This window comes from Lucilia sericata, unplaced genomic scaffold (genome assembly GCF_015586225.1).
Source record: "Lucilia sericata isolate MDLA Ls3-8-SP2 unplaced genomic scaffold, ASM1558622v1 Contig000027F_arrow, whole genome shotgun sequence".
NCBI lineage: Eukaryota > Metazoa > Arthropoda > Insecta > Diptera > Calliphoridae > Lucilia > Lucilia sericata.
In genome coordinates this window covers 182,698-198,434 of record NW_023994065.1, presented here as the reverse complement: position 1 = coordinate 198,434, position 15,737 = coordinate 182,698, and the positions used below count along the sequence as shown (strand labels likewise).

The window sequence follows — 15,737 nt, the reverse complement described above, 5'->3', positions numbered from 1 at the left end:
GCAGTATTCATAATTATTCTCTTAGGATGTTTTGAATAGAAATTGATAAGCCTTCCCGACGCCATCGGTTTTTGATACCAGTCCAACTTAATCATATTCCCTCTTCTAATAATTATTGAATCCAAATACGGTAATCTGTTGTCTATTTCCTTCTCCAACGTAAATTGTATACGTCTATGAAAGGCATTTAGGGTTCTCAAAGTAATTTCCACTTGATCTTTTTTCAAAATTCCGAATATATATATATATATATATATATATATATATATATATATATATATATATATATATATATATATATATATATATATATATATATATATATATATATATATATATATATATATATATATATATATACATATGAATTAAATAAAAAATTCGTTTATCTGGGAAACTATTAGAGGTAGAATATTAAAATTAACATAAAAGTGAACATTTGGAGGTAAAATGTGCGGACATTTATTTGGTGGTGGTCACGGCACCTTCCATATGAAGAAATTTTTAAATCAATATATCGGAGAAAATATAACAGATAGAGTCCTCAAATTTTGTCGGAACCACTTTTGCGTCAATATGATTATTTAAGAAAAAGGGTAGCGTACTAGCAGTAGGTGGCGTGGCACACTCATGAATTAAATACAAAAATTCGCTTATCTGGAAAACTATTAGAGTTAGAACCTTCAAATTTAACCCATATGAATTAAATAAAAAAATTCGTATATTTGAAAAACTAGTAGAGCTAAAATCCTCAAATTTTGCAAGAACAACTTTAACATCCATGTAAATAAATTGGCGTTGTCGTATATGGTATATGCAATCGAACAGCTGATATTTTTTTGTTTTCTTATTTGCATACCTTTTCTGTCAAAATTTTTTTGTTTATTTGAAATGATTGTAACAAAATAAAATTTGAATAATAAAAAAATTAAAAATGTTTAGTTTGTAAAAAAATAATATTGTTTGCACAAAAATACATTTCAACCACTTCCGCATTGCGCCCTTTGTTAGGTCCACTGTCTTTAGCCAAACTTAAATCAGGCCAATGCAGATATCAACAATCTTTAATATTATGCCCGTTGCCTGGTCCACTTTCGTTAGCAAACTTTGGTAACTAAAGATACAAATTCAGTGGCACAAATCAGTTTATTCTGGATATCAAAAATATTGCTTTTTTGGGTACATTGCCAGGTATTCTACTAGGTCCTCTGTAACATTTACCAATAGGATCCATATATACAACTTAATATAAGTATATAAACATGCATATCCCATAAAATTCCATATAAAATCACTGCATATTTTTTATATTAAATTTCGAATTTTTTTTAAGACAAAAATCAAAAAATATTTTTATTTACATATTTTGACATTGAGCTCATACAAGTACAAAAACAAACTACATGTTGTTTTTGTTTTGTTGTAGTGATGCATACACCTGTTTAATGTACCCTGGGTTGCATTTGGATCAAATTGAACCTGATATTTACAAATGTTATATAATTACAAATTAATAAAAAACAAAATTTTTAGGAGTTTAAAATAAATTTTTAAAAATGTATTTTTAATCAAAAAGTGATATTTTTTTTAATTTTTATAGTAAAGTACTAAAAAAATGTAAGATAACTAAATGACTTTTTTGGGTATTTTCATTTAATTTATGTTAAAATCGACGTTTTATGCTAATAAATTGCCAATTTCCGACTGTTATAAGTCAAGAACTAAACCAACAAATACACAAATTTTTATAGTTCCTTTTAAATTGAATGTTTATAAATAATTAGCTATACCCAGAGTGCTTTGCTACCCTAAAATCAATGTATATAAAAAAACACTTTAAGATTTTGAAGATTCTAACTATAATAGTTTTCCAGATGTACATTTTTAACATATTGGGGATGCTACGTAAATTATTGCAAGTTCGCCAATTTTTCGAAACGTTAATTTATGTTTTAGTGTAACCTATGAAAAATTTGTATAATATAATCATTTCCCAGATCTACGAAATTTTGTATTTAATTCATATGGGAGATGCCAAGGTCCCATTGAAAGTCAGCCCATTTTTAAATGTTCACATAAATGTCAAAGTTTTTCATGTAAAATTTTCTAGCTCTAATAGTTTCTCAGATATATGAATTATTTATTTAATTCATATGGGAGGTTCCAATTTGCTAGTCCGCCAATTTATTACCCAAATGTTCACATTGATGTCAAATAGATTCCCAGACATACGATTTTTTCTACTTATTTCAAAACAAAATTTTCAAATCAAATGTTCAATTTCTTCGTGCAAAATTTGAAGATTTTAGGTCTATTATTTTCCCAGACAAACGACAACGCCAATTTATTTACATGGATGTTAAAGTTGTTCTTGCAAAATTTGAGGATTTTAGCTCTACTAGTTTTTCAAATATACGAATTTTTCTATTTAATTCATATGGGTTAAATTTAATATATATATATATATATATATATATATATATATATATATATATATATATATATATATATATATATATATATATATATATATATATATATATATATATATATATATATATATATATATATATATATATATAATATATATATACATATGAATTAAATAAAAAATTCGTTTATCTGGGAAACTATTAGAGGTAGAATATTAAAATTAACATAAAAGTGAACATTTGGAGGTAAAATGAATAAATTCTTAAATCAATATATCGGAGAAAATATAACAGATAGAGTCCTCAAATTTTGTCGGAACCACTTTTGCGTCAATATGATTATTTAAGAAAAAGGGTAGCGTACTAGCAGTAGGTGGCGTGGCACACTCATGAATTAAATACAAAAATTCGCTTATCTGGAAAACTATTAGAGTTAAAACCTTCAAATTTAACCCATATGAATTAAATAGAAAAATTCGTATATTTGAAAAACTAGTAGAGCTAAAATCCTCAAATTTTGCAAGAACAACTTTAATATCCATGTAAATAAATTGGCGTTGTCGTTTGTCTGGGAAAATAATAGACCTAAAATCTTAAAATTTTGCACGAAGAAATTGAACATTTGATTTGAAAATTTTGTTTTGAAATAAGTAGAAAAAATCGTATGTCTGGGAATCTATTTGACATCAATGTGAACATTTGTCTGGGAATCTATTTGACATCAATGTGAACATTTGGGTAATAAATTGGCGGACTAGCAAATTGGAACCTCCCATATGAATTAAATAAATAATTCATATATCTGAGAAACTATTAGAGCTAGAAAATTTTACATGAAAAACTTTGACATTTATGTGAACATTTAAAAATGGGCTGACTTTAAATGGGACCTTGGCATCTCCCATATGAATTAAATACAAAATTTCGTAGATCTGGGAAATGATTATATTATACAAATTTTTCATAGGTTACACTAAAACATAAATTAACGTTTCGAAAAATTGGCGAACTTGCAATAATTTACGTAGCATCCCCAATATGTTAAAAATGTACATCTGGAAAACTATTATAGTTAGAATCTTCAAAATCTTAAAGTGTTTTTTTATATACATTGATTTTAGGGTAGCAAAGCACTCTGGGTATAGCTAATTATTTATAAACATTCAATTTAAAAGGAACTATAAAAATTTGTGTATTTGTTGATTTAGTTCTTGACTTATAACAGTCGGAAATTGGCAATTTATTAGCATAAAACGTCGATTTTAACATAAATTAAATGAAAATACCCAAAAAAGTCATTTAGTTATCTTACATTTTTTTAGTACTTTACTATAAAAATTAAAAAAAATATCACTTTTTGATTAAAAATACATTTTTAAAAATTTATTTTAAACTCCTAAAAATTTTGTTTTTTATTAATTTGTAATTATATAACATTTGTAAATATCAGGTTCAATTTGATCCAAATGCAACCCAGGGTACATTAAACAGGTGTATGCATCACTACAACAAAACAAAAACAACATGTAGTTTGTTTTTGTACTTGTATGAGCTCAATGTCAAAATATCTAAATAAAAATATTTTTTGATTTTTGTCTTAAAAAAAATTCGAAATTTAATATAAAAAATATGCAGTGATTTTATATGGAATTTTATGGGATATGCATGTTTATATACTTATATTAAGTTGTATATATGGATCCTATTGGTAAATGTTACAGAGGACCTAGTAGAATACCTGGCAATGTACCCAAAAAAGCAATATTTTTGATATCCAGAATAAACTGATTTGTGCCACTGAATTTGTATCTTTAGTTACCAAAGTTTGCTAACGAAAGTGGACCAGGCAACGGGCATAATATTAAAGATTGTTGATATCTGCATTGGCCTGATTTAAGTTTGGCTAAAGACAGTGGACCTAACAAAGGGCGCAATGCGGAAATGGTTGAAATGTATTTTTGTGCAAACAATATTATTTTTTTACAAACTAAACATTTTTAATTTTTTTATTATTCAAATTTTATTTTGTTACAATCATTTCAAATAAACAAAAAAATTTTGACAGAAAAGGTATGCAAATAAGAAAACAAAAAAATATCAGCTGTTCGATTGCATATACCTGTTTAGTGTACACTGAATGCAACCCATACTAATTCGTTGTGAATAGCTAAGCTAATTTTTGATCTTCAAAAAAAATTCTAGTCAATATCACAAAGTATACAGAGGTGTCACTTTTGACATTTAAAAAAGTCTAAAATCAGCTTTTGTTTGATTTTGAAATTGTTTGGTGAGAAGAGGTATATAAAATACAGCTAAAAAAATTATTGAATTCGTTTTGTGCGAAAGAGAGGGAAATAGTTTTTTGCTCGTGACGCCTCTGTATACCCTGTGTCAATATCGCAATTAGGTTCAAAAATATACCCATTTAAATCTAAATCCGTTTTAAAATGTTTTGCTTTTTTATTATAAATGTTTATTTTTTTTTTCATCCATAAGTTATACAATATTTTTCTACTTACCAAATTGCTTACTAAGAAAAATCTTTAAGAAGTGCAGAGTTTTGGAAGGATTTAGATTTAAATGGGTATACTTTTGAATCTAATTGAGATATTGACTTGAATTTTTTTAAAAGATCAAAAATTTACTTAGCTAAACAAAACTTAAAAATCTTTAATATCCGATGGGAAACAAAAAAATGGCACGAGTTTAAAAATTTTACATGTTGCCCCCCCCCCCCCCCCCCTAGATCATTTGTGGGATCCATTTTCATAACTTAAACTCGAATACTTCTTGGCTACGCCTATGTCAATTTTATCCCGATCAGACCAAGCGTTTAGAAATGCCAGATATATTTCCAAAAAATGTCCTGAAATTTTACCATATCTGTATGATATAAAGCCCTGTACCAAATTTCATGAATTTAGGACAACTTCTATTTTTGTCAAATTTTCTTCTACATGAGAGCACTGTGCAACATTTTCGCATAGCCCCCATACAGTGCCCCTCAGAAAAACAACTTTAACATACATACCCCCATTTTCCCATTGTCTGGTTATATTTTATCAAAACGAAAGATTGTCCATTTTCATAGAAAAATATTTTTAACCGGCAGAACAATTTTTTAACATATTTGTTAAGCTGATTTTAAACCTTTAAGAAGATCTGGACAATAAAAAGGGAAATAAATAGTAAAGAAATTGGGTCGATACCTCTCACAGATTAGCGCTACCTGCGATTTTAATTTCGAGGATTTCGGAGAAAACAATATTTTGGTAAAGTTTTTTAAAATCAGGCTTTATTCTTTAGTGTTATTAATTTTATATCAAAACTTCTCAGAATATACATGTCAAGACATCGAATCGAAATTAATTTTTATAATTATATAAAATTTCAGTAATATATGAACAAAATATTCGATACCATTTTGCGAGTAAATGGTGGGTAATAGAAAAAAACAGATATCACATTCGGTTTCAACAGTGTCGTGTGCACCCTGTAGGTAAATGTGTGAATGGTTGTAGAAATAAGAAGAAGGGAAAAATAAAGTTGGCAACGCGTCGTTTGACATTTTTGAGAAAAGAAAAAAATGAAAGTAAACAAAAACAAACACTAGGAAAATTATTTGAAACAGTAGATTGAATAGCTGAAAGGAATTGAAACAGTAGGAAGCCATTATGGGATCCGAGGTTTCTCGGACCCTAATGTGCAAAATGTCGGCCTTTTTTTTTTTGAGATTCAACGAAGCAGCAAGTGGCAAGTGCGCACAATAAAAGTCGCCTAAGCATTTTTAAAGTCTTTATTTAAATCAAACAATATAATATAAATTATATAAATTGAACACCGAAAAAAAAAGGTTATACAAATATTTCAACGCCACCTCTGCCGACTTCCAACGTGGGATCTTTCATTTGGGAACATCGGCTCCGCACTGCCAATCCTGGGGTGCGCAGGTATACCAAAGGTTTCGACCATAAAGATTTTTGACCCTGAACGACAAGACGGACTGACAGTACCTTTTAAATAATTAATAAAAAAAAAGGGAAAATAATAAATAAAAAAATTTATATATATATAAAATAACAAGCTTACCATTGGTTAGAATCGGACCAGACCGCTGGCCAAAAATTACCGCCAAGCGTGCGCGACGTTAGGGTTGAGCTCAGGCCTAGTTTTTTAGAAGAATTTGCGGCAGATTTGCACCCAGTAGCTCAGTATTTTTATACGTATATATATGTAAAAAAAAAAATAAATATATATAAATAATTATTTAAAAGATATTTAAAATTTTTGCAAACTGACCTGAATTACCCGGACCTGGACAGAATACGGACGACGGAAACCCCACTGCAACACCTGCCAACTCCATAGCCGTAGGACCTGTAGAAGAAAGAGGAGAAAGTAAGGAAAAAATACTTAAAAGCTAAAATCTAAAGATACTTAAAAGCTAAAAGATAAAAATACTTAAAAGCTGAAATCTAAAAATACTTAAAATTTAAAAATTTGATAAAACTAAAAGCTGAAAACAATTTGTCAAAAACTAAATTCTTAAATCTATTTAAAACTTAAAACCTAAAATTTAAAATATACTGCTTTAAAACTAAGAGATTATATTGTGAAATCATACTACTAAAGCCTAAATCTACTTAAATCTAAAGCTTAGAATCTACAAAAACTTAAAATGGGAAACTAAAGAAAATTTGTTAATCTAAAAGCTAAATGTGTTAAACCGATAATTTGTATATAAAATTTTTTTTGTAATAATAAATATCTCCCTTAAACTCATTTTTTTGGATATTGTCCATAAAAAAAATTTTTGTAAAATTTAAATTTTGCCGTAAGCTAAGAAAAATTCTAATAATTAATAAAAAAAATTATGTTTATAACGTTTTAAAGAAATTTTGAAAAGTTGTGTCATTAATATGATTTGGTAATTTGTTTGAAAAGCGGCGGTAAGTAGGGGAAGTGAATGTTCGCAGGGAAGATTTGGGGGACGTCAAGGAAGAGGACGTCATGGTGAGGTTGAATCCTCTAGTGGGAGGACAATAATGTGTATAGGTATGACCGCAGGGAGATGCAGGACTACTTTTGGCCCCTTTTTCAAATAATACCCCAAATGCTGGTATGAATTTTTGTGTTAGTGTGTGTTTATGGTCCAGATTGCCGGCAAGAACCACCCCATCCGGCGAGCTTTAGCCGCGCAATACGCGGGCATACCAGCGCCGCTAGCAATCTGGCCATTCTGTTCCTTTCTGTTTATTTTGTTTTCTGTTTGTCTTATTTTAAACAAACAGCTGACCACCACACCACTACATAAATGGCGCCCAACGTGGGGCCCGAAAGTAGGTCCGTAGACCAAGTAGTTTGACGTATTCTCTTAAGTCCGAGTAGGCCGGTTAGGTTTAAAGTCAAGAGTCCCTAACTGTAGCTACTTAGATGAATAAGATAATATTTGGAAATTTTTAATAACACTTTTTTATTTCAATAGCTACGAATCCTAAATTGCGCATGTTCTTATTGGTCACGCAGATGTAAGTCCCGGTCTCTAGGACAAAAGAGTCCTGATCGCGTTGCGACATCTTGTGTGGGCAATAAGGGCATGCAAAATTCTGGATTCCGTAGTTGCCATCTTTTCCTAACAGCTTGAGGCTTAGAGATAACAGGCACAGCTTAATCTCTAAATGCTCAAGTTGGAAGGAAAAGATGGCGACCATATCCACACTTAAATTAACAATAGCATACAACTAACTATACCTAAATTAAGAATACTTACGTTCTTAAGTCGCAGCCGGTCTAGGGAGGTAGTCCTTAGAAGTCTGGTACATTTAACCTTTTTAAGCTGCACCTTAGTAGACAGGACTGTGAAGAGCCAGTTAGCAGTTTCACCCATCTTTTTAATTTTCGTTTAGTATTCTGCATCTCCTGAAACCATAAATAAGAAAAAGAATTAGGCCATATCTATACACATAGCAGCAATGTAAATTGTGAAATAAAATCTACCTGCAAACTTTTACTTTCCCGAAAATGCCGCCCGCATTTAAGCTTTTTGAGTTTTATCAAATTTTTTTTTTTTTTTTTTTGCCTTTGATAGGAAGAAATCTTAGGAGTGAACATATATTTTTTTTCCAATTTACGCTGCTAAGATTCTGGAATACGAATTACTTTTACATATTTATATATATAACTTGAAATATAATATATATATACAATACCTTTTTTTTTATTTTTGATATTGAAGTGAAGATTTATATTAATTTTTATTTTTTTTAAATGGTTTTAACCCGTCGCGCGAGTCGTCTACAGCATCAAAATAACGCCATGGCGACAAGCAGTACCAACGTAACTTGTCATACCGATACTCCTACCACCTCATCTGTCGTGACTTTTACGAATCCCACCACAACCACAATCACAACAACAGCCAGTACAGCAGATCCGATTTTCAGCACTCAAGCATCTCATGATCTTTCGATCAGCTCCGAAGGCGCTAACCAGACGGTAGTGTCTCCAACATTCTTAAGCGAGACAGCACAAAATATAAGGAGAGAAGTTCGAGAGAGCATGGCAGGCCAAGGTGCCGAAAGTCCAATACAGGTCAGCGATATTCAAAACATTGTAAGTGCCTCAGTTGGATTACATCAAATCCAATTTATGAAAGAGGTCGACAACAAGATCCAGAAAGCATTGGACGACATGAAGCAGCTTATATTGTCGCTGCCGATGACTAATCCGGCTCCAATGCAAACAATGTTGTCACCTTCAAACCATGTGGTACCGCCAACTCAACCACCGAGAACCTCTTTAGAGGCACAACCATCATTCTTTGGTCATCCAGCAACGCCAGGTTACCAGCAACCACCACCATTAATTCCGGCTCCAAATTATGTGCCCGTCGGTCCAGCAGCTCCTAGAGTAACAGAAGCTAGTATTCAACAACTGTCAGTACAAACACAATATCAGCCTCCGGTACAAACACCAAATCAGCAGCCACCAGTACAAACCCAATATCAGCAACAGCAGTCAGTTCTGCAGCAGAATAACCCGTTGCCGTATTCTCAGCCGGCAGCGCAGCGGTATGTTCAGCCGCCGATTTTGCAACAACCAAACCCTTTGCCTAACTCGCAACCAGCTTTCAACAGATACAGCCAGCAGCAGTTATGGCCACAACCAGCACCAGACCCACAAGCTAACTATCAGCAATATAGCGCTTCCCAGCCTGGGTATCCACAGGATACTTGGTCTGGGCCAGCCGCTCAACAACAACCGCTAAATTATAACTTGGCAATTTCGAGGCCAAGACACCCAGAGCCATTGGATAAGTTTAAATTAGCCAAATGGGGTGTTAAATTTGATGGCACTAGTAAAACCATGAATGTGCAAGAATTCATCTTTAGAGTTGGAGCGTTGAGGAGGGATTACGGATGCTCTGATGATGAAATCCTGAGGAGTTTCCATCTTCTTCTAGACGGCCCCGCTCTAGACTGGTACTGGGACTACAGGAAAATAGTGCATATTAACACCTGGGAGGAGTTGGAGAAAGCCCTCTTAGCACAATACAGACGCTTTGAGCAAGAACACGAGGTGCAAATGAAAATTCTCAATCGCCGACAGTTGCCGCAAGAAAGTTTTGATGATTACTACAATGCCGTTATTAAACTCCGAAACCAGCAACAGCACCCATATGCGGAGGAGCAGCTGGTAGAAATCATGCGGGGTAATCTGAAACCATCTTTGGCACAGATGATGTTTTCGATTCGTTTGAAAACCCTGTCAGAATTCTGTCGCGAGGTGAGGCGAGCGGAAAACTTGATTGCTAATCAGAGGCAGCTGTATCAACGTGCAAATGTCACGCATCGCGTGCATGAATTATGTGGTGAGGATGAGGAGCAGTCATTGATCGATTTGGAGGTAGATGGTATTCGGTCGACAAGTCAGTACGTTTGTTGGAACTGTAAAGTCGTTGGCCACGGTTTCGTCGACTGTCCACAGCCCATAACTCGGATGTTTTGTTTCCGGTGTGGGAAGGATAATGTAGTGGCCCCAAAATGTCCCAAATGTCAGGGAAACAGATCCCGGAACCCGTCTCGAACTGGGGAGGCGAGGTCGACCGAGGTGTAGGCCCAGTAGAGAGTAGGGAACAACAACATCAGCAGCTACAAATAACAATTTTAAAGAATCCGAATAGGTCGGAGTTTGAGTTAAAACCTGAGCCTCGGCTCCGAGAACTCAAACCCCTACATATTCGGATTCAACAATACAACGAAGCAAAAAATAGAATTTTCGGTAGAGTGTCGAACAAAATTAGAAAAGCAAGAGAGCGATATAAGGTGAGGAAACGGTTGAGACACGAGATTTCGTCCGCTTCACTCTATGAGGGTGAAGACTCGCGATTATATACCCGGTTACGGATAGGCGGTCAGGAAATAGTCGGTTTGCTTGATAGCGGTGCAACGGTCACCTGTCTCGGGAAAAATTGCCTGAAGTTCGTAAAGGACGCCGGTCTTGAGGTTTACGAATTTAGAAATATTATAAAAACAGCGGATGGTACTAATCATCCGATAGTCGGTCGCGTCAGGGCTGAAGTTAGGTTCCGTGATGCGGTAAATGTTATTACATTCTATTTAGTGCCTAGTTTGAATCGAGAACTATTCTTGGGGGTCGATTTCATGAAGGTTTTTAAAATGTTTGCCAGCCTTGAGAGTCTCACGACCAACGGGATTAGTCTCTGCGAAGAGGCAGATAGTAATCCAGATGTCGTGACTCACAAGCTGACGCCAGATCAGCAGCAGAAATTAGATTTAGTGATATCGATGTTCCCCTGTTATAGTAGAAAAGGTTTAGGTAAGACAGATTTGGAAAGGCATTCGATAGATACTCGTGATGCAATTCCAGTTAAGGATCGTCACTATCCTGTCTCCCCGGCCGTGCAAAAGTTGATGTATGCGGAGCTGGATAGGATGCTTGACCTCGGTGTCATTGAGCTTAGTGAGAGTCCATGGAGTCATCCGGTTACTCTAGTCCGAAGGGGCGAGAAAAACCGGCTATGCCTGGACGCACGCAAGCTCAATGCACTGACAGTCAAGGATGCCTATCCATTGCCGCACATTGAAGGTTTGCTCAGTCGTTTGGGAGACACGATATACATCTCTAGTGTCGACCTTAAAGACGCGTTCTGGCAGATACCACTAGAATCGTCTAGTAAAGAGAAAACCGCATTCACGGTGCCAGGACGACCACTTTATCATTTTACGGTTATGCCTTTCGGGTTGTGCAATGCAGCCCAAAGGTTATGCCGTTTGATGGATAAAGTGATTCCCGCGGCACTTCGTGATAGGGTTTTTGTCTACCTAGACGACCTTTTGATTGTATCTCCAGAATTCGAGACACATCTGGAATTGCTGAAACGTGTATCTATTTGTTTAGCAAACGCAGGTCTGACCATCAATGTGGCTAAATCTAAATTCTGCTTCAAAGAGCTAAGGTATCTGGGTTACATAGTAGGAGGCGGCAAACTTAAACCTGACCCAGCTAAAGTGGAGACCATAACTCGTTTTGCTTATCCTAAGTCAGCAAGACAGGTGCGGAGCTTCATGGGAGCAACAGGCTGGTATCGAAAATTCATACCAGACTATGCTACCATTGCTGCCCCAATCTTTGAAACGCTGAAGAAGGGTAAGCAATTCAAGTTTACTGAGGAAGCTAAAGCTGCTTTTGATCGTCTCAAGGAAGCTCTGATTTCGAGTCCACTACTTAATCACCCGGATTTCAGCAAACATTTCTACGTTCAGTGCGATGCGTCTGATGTAGGCATTGGGGCAGTGCTTTTCCAGAAGGATGATTCCGACGGAGAGCACCCAATTGCATATTTTTCACACAAACTAACATCGGCGCAGAAAAACTATTCGGTAACTGAACGTGAATGTTTAGCTGTAGTTCTGGCGATTAAGAAGTTTAGGCCCTATATAGAACTAATGCCATTTACCGTCATTACGGATCATAGTAGCCTAAAGTGGCTGATGAGCCATAAAGATCTGACTGGTCGTTTAGCGAGGTGGAGTCTACATCTACAGTCGTATGATTTTACGATTGAGCATAGGCAGGGGAAGCAAAATGTTGTACCCGATACCCTATCACGCTATGATATGGACGAAATCTCGTTAAACGTTCCTAAGCTGATCGATCTAACTTCAGTTTCTTTCCGGTCAGAAGATTATCGTAACCTCATAGACACAGTCGAGAAAAATGCCGAACAATTGCCCGATTTGAAAGTAATCGACGGTTTCGTTTACAAGCGTACTAAACCTTACGACGGTTTGGAAACGAATGAAGATTTCGCGTGGAAATTATGGGTACCGTTAGATCTGACAGAGGACATCATAAAAGCGTGTAAGGTCGTATCTGCAGGAAGACCACACAGAATGGGACAAGCATTTGTCCGAAATTGAATTTTCCTTAAGGTCTTCCGTGCAGTCGTCCATCGGAGTTACGCCTTACTTCGCCTTGTTCGGAATGAATATGATTGGCCATGGTAGCGTTTACCAGTTGGCACGAAAACTGAAAATCTTAAATGATCCAGAAATTAACGTCATTCCGAATGCTGCTAGATTGGATCTGATCCGTCAGAAAATTCGCGAGAATTTACACAAAGCTTACGCTCGCAACGAAAAATCGTATAACACGCGGTGTCGTCCAATTAAGTTCATTCCCGGTCAGGAAGTCTACCGACGTAACTTCCAGCAGAGTGATTTCAAAAACAATTTTAATGCCAAATTCGCTCGAAAATTTCTAAAATGCCGAATTGTACGACCAGTCGGAAACAGTCTGTACGAGGTCGAGGATATGCAGGGAAGATCGTTGGGGGTTTTTCACGCCAAAGATTTAAAGCAATAGCTTTAGAATCTTTGGTGGTTCTAGTCCCAACATGTTCTCCTGCTTATCTTTCGCCTGTCGTGTCTAGTAGTCAGCCTTATCTAATTTGTACTCGATAGGTAACTATAATTGGATAAAGTCTTTTGAGTTTTGTTATTAATTGAAAATCTATCTCTCGCAGTGAATTTCTGTTTGGTATAGTTGTTGTTGTATCCTGAGCAGTATTGAGATCTGTACATATCGTTCATTTATATCGTAGTCCAGTGAGATCCATAGCTTCTTTGGAATGAATAATTATTTGTTTGGTTCGACTTAAAGCCAACGTTTCTTAGCTGGTTACATGTGTAACCGGTCATTACCCTATTAGAAGGTGCAACCCCATCAAAGCCTTCCGGTACCGTGCCATTAAAAGCGTAAGGGTTATTAGTCACCTAGGGCAATGACACAATTCTGAGTCCGATCTTACAGCGAGCCGATACCAAAGGAAACAATTGGGACAATACATATTGGCAGACCAACAGGTATTTGTTCATTCCGTAAGCAGATTGTCACTGGCTGGGATATAAATGATCAATAGTACAGAATCATCGGTTTTGTCCAGGATATAATCAGTAACTATACTAAACACAATTCATTTGAAGTCAGTAGTAATAACAAGTAGTTTAGGACCTTGCTTCATAGTTTTTCTAAACTTTATCTTGTTATTACTACCGAATTCTGCTTTAATTATGAAAAGATATGGTTCCTATCCAGTCCGACTTAAGACTATTCAACTTATACTACTTTATTAAATTTTTGGTTTTACACTCACTCTGATATTTCTACGCCTTTCTGCAAATATCTGCTTCTGTTGTATTTGTTGCTTTAATTGTTGTTTAGTAGTTGTTTCTGTTGTTGTTGTAACCTGAAATAAAGTTCGGAAGACTTTAGTAGGGATTCCCATAGTTTAAATATAAATTTAATATATTTTAGTATATACTTGCCAATTCCCCTGAATTAAATTGGCTTCATAGGGTTCGTCCTTCACGAGGGCACTTGAATTCCCCAAGGAACCTGTAGAAAACAAGATATTAGTTATTTTCAATTATTTGTTGAGAATGAAAATTCCTAAAGAAATAATATAATGAATTTGCTAGAGGAAATCTTTAATTTTAGGATATTTTCTAATCTCAACAACACTTATTCTAAGAAATTAATTTTGTTTTTATATTTTCATGTGGAAATGTCAAGGGGTATTTCTCGCCAAGGATCAAAGGATTTATCCTGAAATCTTTGGTGAATCTAGTCCTTGCATTTCCCACCTTTAACAAAAGACTTACCTGAGTCTTATTTGAAGTCCAGGTCGTCTAGTCTTCTTACTCCAATGAATGGATAATCTGAAAAGAAAGTGAAAAATGTTAGAAAGAAGTTCTAATAAAATTATATAAAAATTCCAAAACAAAAAAAAAAAAAAATCACAAAAAAAAAAATATATAAAAACAAAAATTAAAAAAAAAAATACAAAAATACAAAACACAAAAACCACAAAAAAAAAAATATATAAAACACAAAAAAAATCACAAAAAAAAAATTTGAATTTTGAATTAGTAGAATTTTTTTTATTATTTATTTTGAATTTAAGTTCGTTTCGTTCACAGCACACTTTTAGTGAACACCTTTCTTTTTTTTGTTGCCATAGTTTTCATTTTAATTGTTTTGTTTACCGATTTCATTATTTTGTTTTCACGACCTTTTTAATTTACCACTCCGTTTTATTTTATTTTTTTTGTTAATTTTCACTAATTTTTCTAATTTTTAATTTTCTAAATTTTTTTATTTTTAATTTTCACTGTCACACCACTTTTGCACACCACTGTAATTTTTATTCTCAGTTTTTCGGTTTTAACACTTCACCACAGATTAGGATTTAATTTATTTTAGATTTTCTTTTTATCACTGCCACTTTTCTCCGCCACTGTATTTTCCACAAAAAAAAAATATTCGAAAAAATTTATTTAATTTCGCGTCGATTTTCAATTTAGTTTATATAAAATTTTTTGTATACCACTTTTGATTGTCACTGTATTAAAATTTTTTTTTTATTTTTGATTCATCACCCATTATTTTCACAACCACTTTCAAATTAATTTTAATTTTTTATGATTTTATTTTCATTTCACTTTTGTTATCCACTGTAATTAATTTTTTTTTTTTTTTACCGGTTTAATTTTCTTTATCACTTTAGTTTCCGTATCACTTTTAATTTTTTTTGTTCACTTTAATATTTTTGCTCACTTTTAATTTTAAAATCCGTGCATTTTTGCCCGACACTGTAACTTTAATTTTTTATTTTTTTTAGTTTTCAATTTCATTTTCACTTTAATTTGCATTTTTTTTTTTTTTTTTTTTTTGTTCTCTTTTCAATTTATTTTTTTTATTACACTTTTGTCACTCACTGTA

The 15,737-nt window shown here is 33.8% G+C and overlaps 1 long non-coding RNA gene across 1 annotated transcript; it reads right to left on the bottom strand.

The window, feature by feature from the left end:
- Positions 1 to 6,214: 6,214 nt before the first annotated feature.
- LOC119610061 lies at positions 6,215 to 6,853 on the bottom strand. The gene is made up of 2 exons (XR_005231972.1): positions 6,522 to 6,853; positions 6,215 to 6,445 (listed from the first exon to the last, which is right to left on the bottom strand). It is a non-coding gene; the product is annotated as an uncharacterized LOC119610061 (long non-coding RNA).
- Positions 6,854 to 15,737: the final 8,884 nt, after the last annotated feature.